Here is a 9232-nt window from a genome sequence, read left to right as displayed (position 1 = left end):
ACAATTATAAAAGGCAAAGAAAAAATTCTCGAAGCTGTGAAAAATGCTCAATCTTTAAATTCAAGCATCATTCGTAAACGTCACTGTATTATCGCTGAAATGGAAACAATGTTAAAATTATGGCGTAATAATCAAGTAAATATGAAAGATTGTAAAATAATATAGGCCTAATTTGTTATACATATGTATTATCTAAGATTTTATTAAACATTTTTTTTAAATTATTGTTTTCTTTCGTATCCGGCCCCAATTAAAAATTATTTGTATGTATGTATATGCGAAATTATACCCCGACTTACGCGAATTCGACTTAGCGGTTACCGCTCGGTCCCACCTATCGCGTAAGTTTGGGGTATTACTGTATACAGCCTATGTTTACCCTGAGGTTCCATTCTAAATATTGGTGAAAGAATTTTTGAAATCGGATGAGTAGTTTCGGAGATTACCTGCTGCAAACAAACTTACATACATACATACATTACCTCTTTATAATATTAGTATAAATCAGTATTGCTTGTTAAAGATCTTATGAATGAAAGTAATTAATTATTTACTGAGTATAATTTTGTTTTAAAACTAGCAAATGTTTCATATTTTCATTAGGAACAGCAACCAATATCAACATCTTTTTTAAAAAGTTCCAGATATCATTCAGTGCAGCTGACCTAGGCTTGCTTGAAAATATCATCACTGTATTTGGGCATGATGTCATGAACATAGCCAGATATTTTGGACCTATCTTCCTGATATTCCTTGTTGGAATCGATTGCAGCTATTAAAGACGAGTCTTGTAGGTCATTGTAGTCATTTTTGAAAAATGTAGAATTAGGATTTATATCAGATTTCAAACAAATAATCAAAACATTTATAATAGATGCTGTGAAAATGTGATCCATTTTTATTAGTGGGATGCTAGCTGTTGTGTTTCTTCTAACACATCAGCAGGAAGTTAAATATTTTGCATATCCACTAGCGTATAGCAAGTGCTATGCTGAATAATGGAAGACATGGAAACTATAATGTATGTTAAGTTTGTTTTGAAAGTTCATTGTTTATGATTTTATAATGAGTCATGCGGCATTGATGAGGGTAAGTTTTATAATATAGTAGGTATATCAATTTGACTGATTCTCAGAAGATTCTACTGCTACACTTAAAGCAACAAGCAAAATGGGTATTTAATGACTGTTCATTAATCTGTAACCCAAAATATTAAACACCAGCAGATGAGCCTGGTGTTGCCTGGGCAAAAAACAACAACAAAGATTAAGATTATTAGATTAATAGCGAGGCTGAGGCTGAAGTTTTAAATGCAAAAATGTGTACGTTGGACGTTCAGCACCACTTTCCTGTAAGCCTAGAAGTTTGACAATGGTGTTTGGAATGTCGAGCATGATTCCACTGACTATCCGAACACCATTGTCAAACTCCTAGGCTTACAGGAAAGCGGCACTGAACGTCCAATGTACACATTTTTGCATTTAAAACTTCGGCCTCACCCTTGCTATTTTGTACTTCTAATCCTTCTGTTCTAGTAGCCCGGGACACCCCATAGTGGGTGTTCTAGCAGCAACAGTGTCATTCTGTTAATTCGGTGTCATAAATAATAAATTCCTATTACAAATAAAAATAATATACATAATTTCTCATGGCATACCCTAAAATGCAGCCAAAAATGCAAAAAACCACATCAAATAATAATATACTGAATTTATTGCTAATTTAAATGATAGCTAGGGGCACTCCTAGTGGTCATTTTTCGCATACAGTGACAGAAAGAAAGAAAGAATCCAGTTTTTCAGCTTTATATAGTTAGATTATAAGATATAGTATACCATAACATCAAAGTTTTTATCTTTGCCATAGTGAATGATGTGAGACATTACATCATCAAACTTTTGCCAAAGAAAAATTAAAAAGCCATTTTTCAAGACAAAGAATATATTTCTTTAATTTAGTTTTGTCTGACATAGGAGTACTCTTTGGGCAAATCCAGATGAATGAATCTGACAATTTTAAGTCAGAGAAGGAGGAAGGGGAAGACATCCACATAATTCTTACAGATAGCATAGTTTTAGTGTAATATATCCTATTTGTAAGAAGAATTATTGATAACATTTTTTTAAAATGACTTGTAGAATCTATTGACAAAATTTACCTTTCTTCCCATGATTTAGAATCTGTTTATTAGCATTTTTGTGATATGTGAAAAATGGCAATGTAATATTTTGTTAATAGCATTGCTTTAATATTTATTTTCTTTAACCTTCTTTTTAGTTTTTATTTCTCTACTTTTAATTTTGATTTCTATTAGCTGTACAGTGGGTGATCGGTTAACGAACATAATCCGTTCCAAGACTTTGTTCGCTATCCGAATTGTTCGTTAACCAATNTAATAGCATTGCTTTAATATTTATTTTCTTTAACCTTCTTTTTAGTTTTTATTTCTCTACTTTTAATTTTGATTTCTATTAGCTGTACAGTGGGTGATCGGTTAACGAACATAATCCGTTCCAAGACTTTGTTCGCTATCCGAATTGTTCGTTAACCAATTATCGATTTACCATAGGTTTTAATGGAAATTTAATTAATTCGTTCTGGAGACCCCCAAAAAAATATACACTTTCTTACTACGTTTATTTATATGTAGTAATAAAAATACATACGTACAGTCTTGTGTTTTTATTAGTCATATTTTTTTCATTTGAAAGGGTTAAAGAATTTGTCTAATGCCGATTGCTTTTCTCTTTTCTTCGGGATTTTTAGTAAGTAATTATAGCATTGCAATTGTAGAAATCCCCAAGCCTCAACCTGGTTTGGATGCCATTCTAAGACCGTTGTTCTGACATCCTCCCACTTCTTCAAAAGATTTTTAATTAATAGCAGATATCGGCATTAAGCCTCTTTTTTTTTCAGAAGAAAACATATCTTGCCGAGCTTCTTGGTGTTCTTCATTCAAGAGATCTTGGCGTTCTTCTGTCATCAGATCCGTTTCGGGTTCCATTATGAATTCTTCGATGTTCTTTATTTCTGAGATGTGATTTTTGTTACTTTTTTAGCTGCTTGAGTCTTCTTGATTACACAGTATTTTTCTTAAAAAAAAAAAAAAAATTGAACTGCGGCCTACTGTAGACCTATTCACGCCATACTGCCCAGCAACATTAGGCATCTTTTCCCCACTCTCTACCTTTGCTATTATACTCTCACCTTTCGAAAAGAAAAACAGACGCAAAACTTAACGATTGCCTACCTGACAGTCTCGTGAATACATAAAAGAATTATTTTGTCAGAAAGATAAAAGGCTGGAATTACAAGGGAGAGTTTCAAAGTTCGGAGGAATACTATCCGATCGTTATATACCGGCTTGNTTTGAAGTCATGTTCTTCCCGCGCAGTAACCAGGCGCGATACCTTTAACTTTTCATCTCGATGATCAAAAGGGGAACAGGTGCTTTCGGCGTGATATGACTGCTGTCAAAACTATCTTTTAAGTTTTTTCAATAATGAAATGATTTTTTCTAAATACAGTTTTGTAAATGTTCGCTTTCCAAAATCGCCATTTTTGATAATCATTTAAAAAAATAAACAAGATTTTCATTTTAACAGCAACAAAACTATAAAAAAAAAATATTTTATTTTTTCCCTTTATTATTGCTGATCTTGTTTATTTTTCGATTCTTTCTGCCCTGTGAGTACTAAGAGAGCCTCTTTTAGCAAGCCCATTCGGCCAGGCCCACCGGGTGGTGAGGGACGGGCCGACATATCCGGTCGGACCACCCCCTAAAAATTCCTGGAGACTATTTGACCCGCCCAGATTCGATTCCGGGCCCCCCAGAGCGGTAAGCTGCTACCTTGATCGCTCAACCGCTAAAAGTAAGAAGCTTTTTAACGTATCCATCATGGATTCGGCCGGAGCCACAATGACGGAGTGAGAAACGGGTCCGAAGTATCCTGAGAGGGCCAACCCCCGAAAAATTCCTTTTCTACCGCCCGAATTTAATTATGAGTCTCTCAGAGCGGTGAGCTAACGCCTATAAGGCATTCAATTTTTTTAAATATACAGGAAAAAATGTTTAACTATCAAGTCTTTGTGCTTTTATTCTAATATTTTATATTTTCAGCTCAATTTTTGTTAACGTATCATACGCCTGACGTGAAGCTTCGTGATGATATAATTATTTTTCTAGTGACCTATGTAAAGCTTGATCCTTGGATCAGTGCCACGGATAATAACGTGTATCCGGTCATCGCTAAAATCAAAACTTTTATTTTTATTATATTGTAAATAATACTCTCCATAGTCCTGGCTCATTAATTAAGTCAGACAATACACTAGAACCTTGTAAACACATTTATTTCTTGACACAAAATACACATTTAATGTAGAACGACACCAACTCAACCATCAATTACAGGGTCTGCCTTCTCTATCAGTCCATGGGATAACTTCCTTTCTCCTTGCCCCAAAATTACTCTCTCTCTCTCCCCCCCAAAAACATCATCTTCCAGCACCTCCTGTGCCAACCCTGCTTTCTTCCATACTGGGAACTGTTTTGTTTTTATAAAGAGTGAAGGTGTTGGAACATAATGCAAAATAGAACATATAATTAAGTTTAACATTCCATTTTTTTTCTTATTCTATAAAGCCATAATTTTAATAAAATTTTTAATTTCTATAAAAACTTTAAAAATAATTTTAGAATAAGGTTTACAAAATTTTATGAAATTACATGTTAAAATTTTAAAATAAATTAATTGGTCCAAAATCAAATGTAAGTTAATGATGAAGGTGCATAAATAATTTAAGCTTCACAACAAATAGATTTGAATTAATTATCAGTTTGTCATATAAGTTTTTTTGAAAAATTTGATATTGACACAAATTATCATTATTTACATGGAAGGAAAACATTGATAACTTTAGTTTTCCTTATTTTGTAAGAAACAGTGCCCAATCTTATAAACACTGCATGTATAACCAATATCCAGCAAGAAGAAACTACAAGAAAGCTAATGTTTTCATCCATGTTTAATTAACAAGCATTGTCAGGATAACTGAAGTTTTAATGCAGCTGTTAAAACAAGCAGTTCGAACAGAAGAGTTACTGGGAATAGGTGATTGTGTCCACATGTTAAAAGACAAGTGACATGAGAGAGGAATTTGCTCAGTATTATGTATACTGTTACATGTGATCTCTTCTACCATTAACCACATAACAAAATTTTATTGTAGCATACAAATTCAATTATTTAAATTTGTCACTGTACTAACTTTAGAACATAAAATATAGCATAAAGTTATATTTAACAAAAATAATTATGAACTTAGAGAAATGTTTTTTGATCAGTGAAACTGATCAACAAATTTTCATTAAGTTGATCAGTGAAACTGATCAAAAACATATTTATTTTTAATTAAATTTGTTGCTGGAGTTATAAAGGTGTAAATTTTTGTGAACAAAAATAATGTAAATATCTCACCTGTCAGGTTTGATCATTTTTTCACATTAAATTAATTTTTGCATAATTTGTGATTAGTTATCAATTTAAAAGAAATTTATCCATGATAAATTTTATCTGGTCTTAAGTACTTTTACATAAGATTGATTAAGTATAATGTGAATTTGAAATTTTTTTCTTTTACAGTATAATATTTTATGAACTGTTTTTTCATTTTAATAAAGAAATAAAAAGAACTATAATTTGCATGCTCTGTAGAATTCATTACTACTATATATTTGAAGGAAATGTACTATTTTTTATTGTTTTTTCATCTGTAAGTAATAATCTAAACATTAAGGCAATAATAATTAAGTATATATTCTGCCTGGTAATATTAGCCTAATTAATAGTATTCCTTTGTGAAAAACTATAGTTAATAAAAGATATAAAGCATCTTTTGCTAATAAGTTTGATTATCATTTCTGTGTTATATATATAAAATTTTTCATTTGTATGTGTAATAAATATTAACCTGATTTTTTTAATTGCATTAAATAAAAATTCTTGTCTATTTAAAATCAGGTAGAATAGTAAAATATAAAATTTATCAGAAAACAAGTTTCAATTGATTAGTAAAACAATCACTCAGGTTTTCAAGAAGCCAGAAATATATATTTTTTTTTTTTTAAATAGAAGGTTAACATTTTTGGAATGTTTGTCATTCCAACATCAGACCATTGTAGTTTCAGTGGTAGTCTGATGATTAATGTTAATTTGCATATTGAACATGCTTACAAACAAAATGTTTCCTAACTATTGTTTTTACTACTATCTAGCTACAAAATATGGTATGATAGTATTTCATATTTTAATTATTTTTAAACACTAAATCAATGGGATTAAATTTCATTCATTAAGCAATTGTTGATATGAGATTATGCAAATGACTACTAATCTCAGGATTTGTTAATAGCAGTTGAGGTTTAACATAACTGAACCCAAAAAACTCTAAGTAACTAAAACAAAATGGAAAGTAGTTAATGTAATTAACTAAATATAACTATAAATAAAAATGTTTTAATTATCAAAATCAACACAAATCAGAAAATATATATTTTTTTTACATTATAAAACTAAATGATATGACTGACTTTTTTTTAATATTAACATATGTTAAAGTAATTAATTAATAAGACGTATCAAAAAAATATTTATCTAATCTAAAAATCGAGGTTGAACTAGAAGTAATTTAGAATATAAATTTTCCATCAAGTTGTAATCTGTCAAAAAAGCAATGTCACACTCCAAAGATCTTGTTAATCTTTACATTCATAACATAAATAGAAAACCTAGAAAATTGACCTTGGCCTTTATTATGTACCATTTTTAATGTTCAAGAAATTAGTTTGTCATGACAATTAATTGCATATACAACTATTGAGTAATATCTTAATTTTTAAAATTCACATGTAAATACTAAATTTTCATTTATAGATTGAAAAGCAGTATATAAAGATCTTTAAAACAAGTTTCTGTTATATATGCAGTATGTATAAAATATAGTGCAGCAATGTTTATACCATCTCTCAAGAAACTAGAGCAAAACAGCAAACAGCATATAACTGAAATTTAAATCAAGATATATACTGGATAGTTGAACTAACAGTTTTTATGACATACTGTATTACAGCTTTTAGCAAATGTTTTAATATTTATTTATTTAATACTTATATTATAAAAGAAAAACAGTAATATGATTTTATTGCATGCCTTTTTGTGAAATCGCAGTGATCTAATAGACATTATTGCTATTAATCAGGTACATGAATGAATTCCAAAATGATTTTTACCTATTCAAGACTTGAATGCTATTGATAATGGGTTGTATAATGTCCTCTACAATTTTTTCATTTTGAAATACAGTAGAGTCTCAAAAACTTGGCACTCGATAACCCGGCAGTCCGGATAGCTCGGCCACACCCTGGCAGGAGAAAAAACCCCTAGTTAATTTTCATTATAGACAGCTTTATGCCTCATAAAGTATTTTTCTGAGGTCTGTCTTATCAGGTAAATTACTGTACACAGTAATTTACCTGATTTAATTAATTTGATACCATTAATTTTCATTTTCATGTAGTAAAGGCTCTATGCCTTCATAAAGGACATACTTTTCCTTTGTTTAAGGGTATTTGGGCAGTTTATTCTCTGTTGTATTCTCAAGTACAGTACAGTATTTTCTGAGGAAACACTCATACTTATTTTTTTAACCCCATTCCCGATAACCCGGCATTTTCACAAACTCGGCCACCCTTCAGTCCACATTAGGCCGAGCTTTCAAGATCTACTGTATCTATTAAGAATTGTTAAGAAGTTTTGACAAAAACCTTTAATATGCAGCCATTTTTATTAACTTTTCAAATGTGTTTGGCCATTTGAATGACTTTCTTCAGGAATGAAAAATCGAATGATTCCAGTTTCTGTAAAACAAAATTTGTTTTGGAACGGTTTTTCATAGATGTCTCTACAAAATACAAAAGTTTAAAATCATTCCAAAACAAATTTTGTTTTACAGAAATTGGAATCATTCAATTTTTCACTCCTGAAGAAAGTCATTCAAATGGCCAAACATGTTTGAAAAGTTAATAAAAAAAAAAAAGGCTGCATATTAAAGGTTTTTGTCAAAGTTTTGTTGTTATTTAAGTGCAGTTAGAGAAGAGTTTAAGAAGTTTGCTACGTACTATTGATATGTTGTTACTATTCAGATAAATATCATAGCAATATAAAAGAAATTCAGGTTGACTGTTTTTGTCTAATTTGAATCAAAATAAGCTATCAAAAAAATGATTTTTCATTTATAAATTAAACAATGTAACAGCCAATCTTGCCCCAAAGTTTGTTTAGATCACATTTAAAGATCACTGATTCATGTCTTTGCAACAAAGTTTAAAACAAGTAATAAATATGAAACAAGTAATAAATATCATCTATGTTCAAAATATGGATATAAAATTAAACATTGATACTCTAAAGTTTTTAATGTTTTTAGAATAATTTTATTTCTCTTTAGAACTATATTAAGAAAGATGAAACTTAAGAAACGTCACTTTAATAATAGAAATTTTTTTATTGGATGTTTAAACAAAAGAACTTGCAAGAGGTGGAACAATCAGACTTTGTTGGCTGATAGCAGAGATGAATTTTTCTCTAAACCTCAAGTGACATTTGGAAATTGACTTACTATGCCTTGGTTTAAACTTTGTTGCAAAGACATGAATCAGTGATCTTTAAACGTGATCTAAACAAACTTTGGGGAAACATTGGCTGTTACATTGACTGCTGTTATTTCCAGCTTTTAGATATCAGTGAATTATTTTGCTATATCACAAAAATGATGGCAAATATAAACATAAACAAGTGTGGAAAATCTTCAAAGAAGGAAAAAGTATTTTTGCTGAATTAATTTGAAAATATATGACCATTGAAGATAAACAATAAATAAATAAATAAATATCATTTATACATAAGAAACAGTTTATATTGTATTAAATAGAAAATTTCAAAAATAAATTATTAATTTAATTTTGTTTATATTTATATTTTGCACTTACAAAAGAAAAAAACTTAGTTCATGTTTACTCTAAATTATAAAAAGTCACTATTTAATCAGTTATAATTTGGGTTGTTTTCTTCATTCAATCTCTTTCACATTTGTGTCTCGGAGTTAATTTATAATTATTCTTCAATAAAAGTTATAAATTGTAAAATTAAATTAAACTATTTAAAAAATAATT

The sequence above is a fragment of the Centruroides sculpturatus genome, unplaced genomic scaffold (assembly GCF_000671375.1).
Source record: "Centruroides sculpturatus isolate CEXI.00-Female unplaced genomic scaffold, Cexi_2.0 scaffold43, whole genome shotgun sequence".
NCBI classification, from domain to species: Eukaryota; Metazoa; Arthropoda; class Arachnida; order Scorpiones; family Buthidae; genus Centruroides; species Centruroides sculpturatus.
This window is presented reverse-complemented; position numbering follows the sequence as displayed.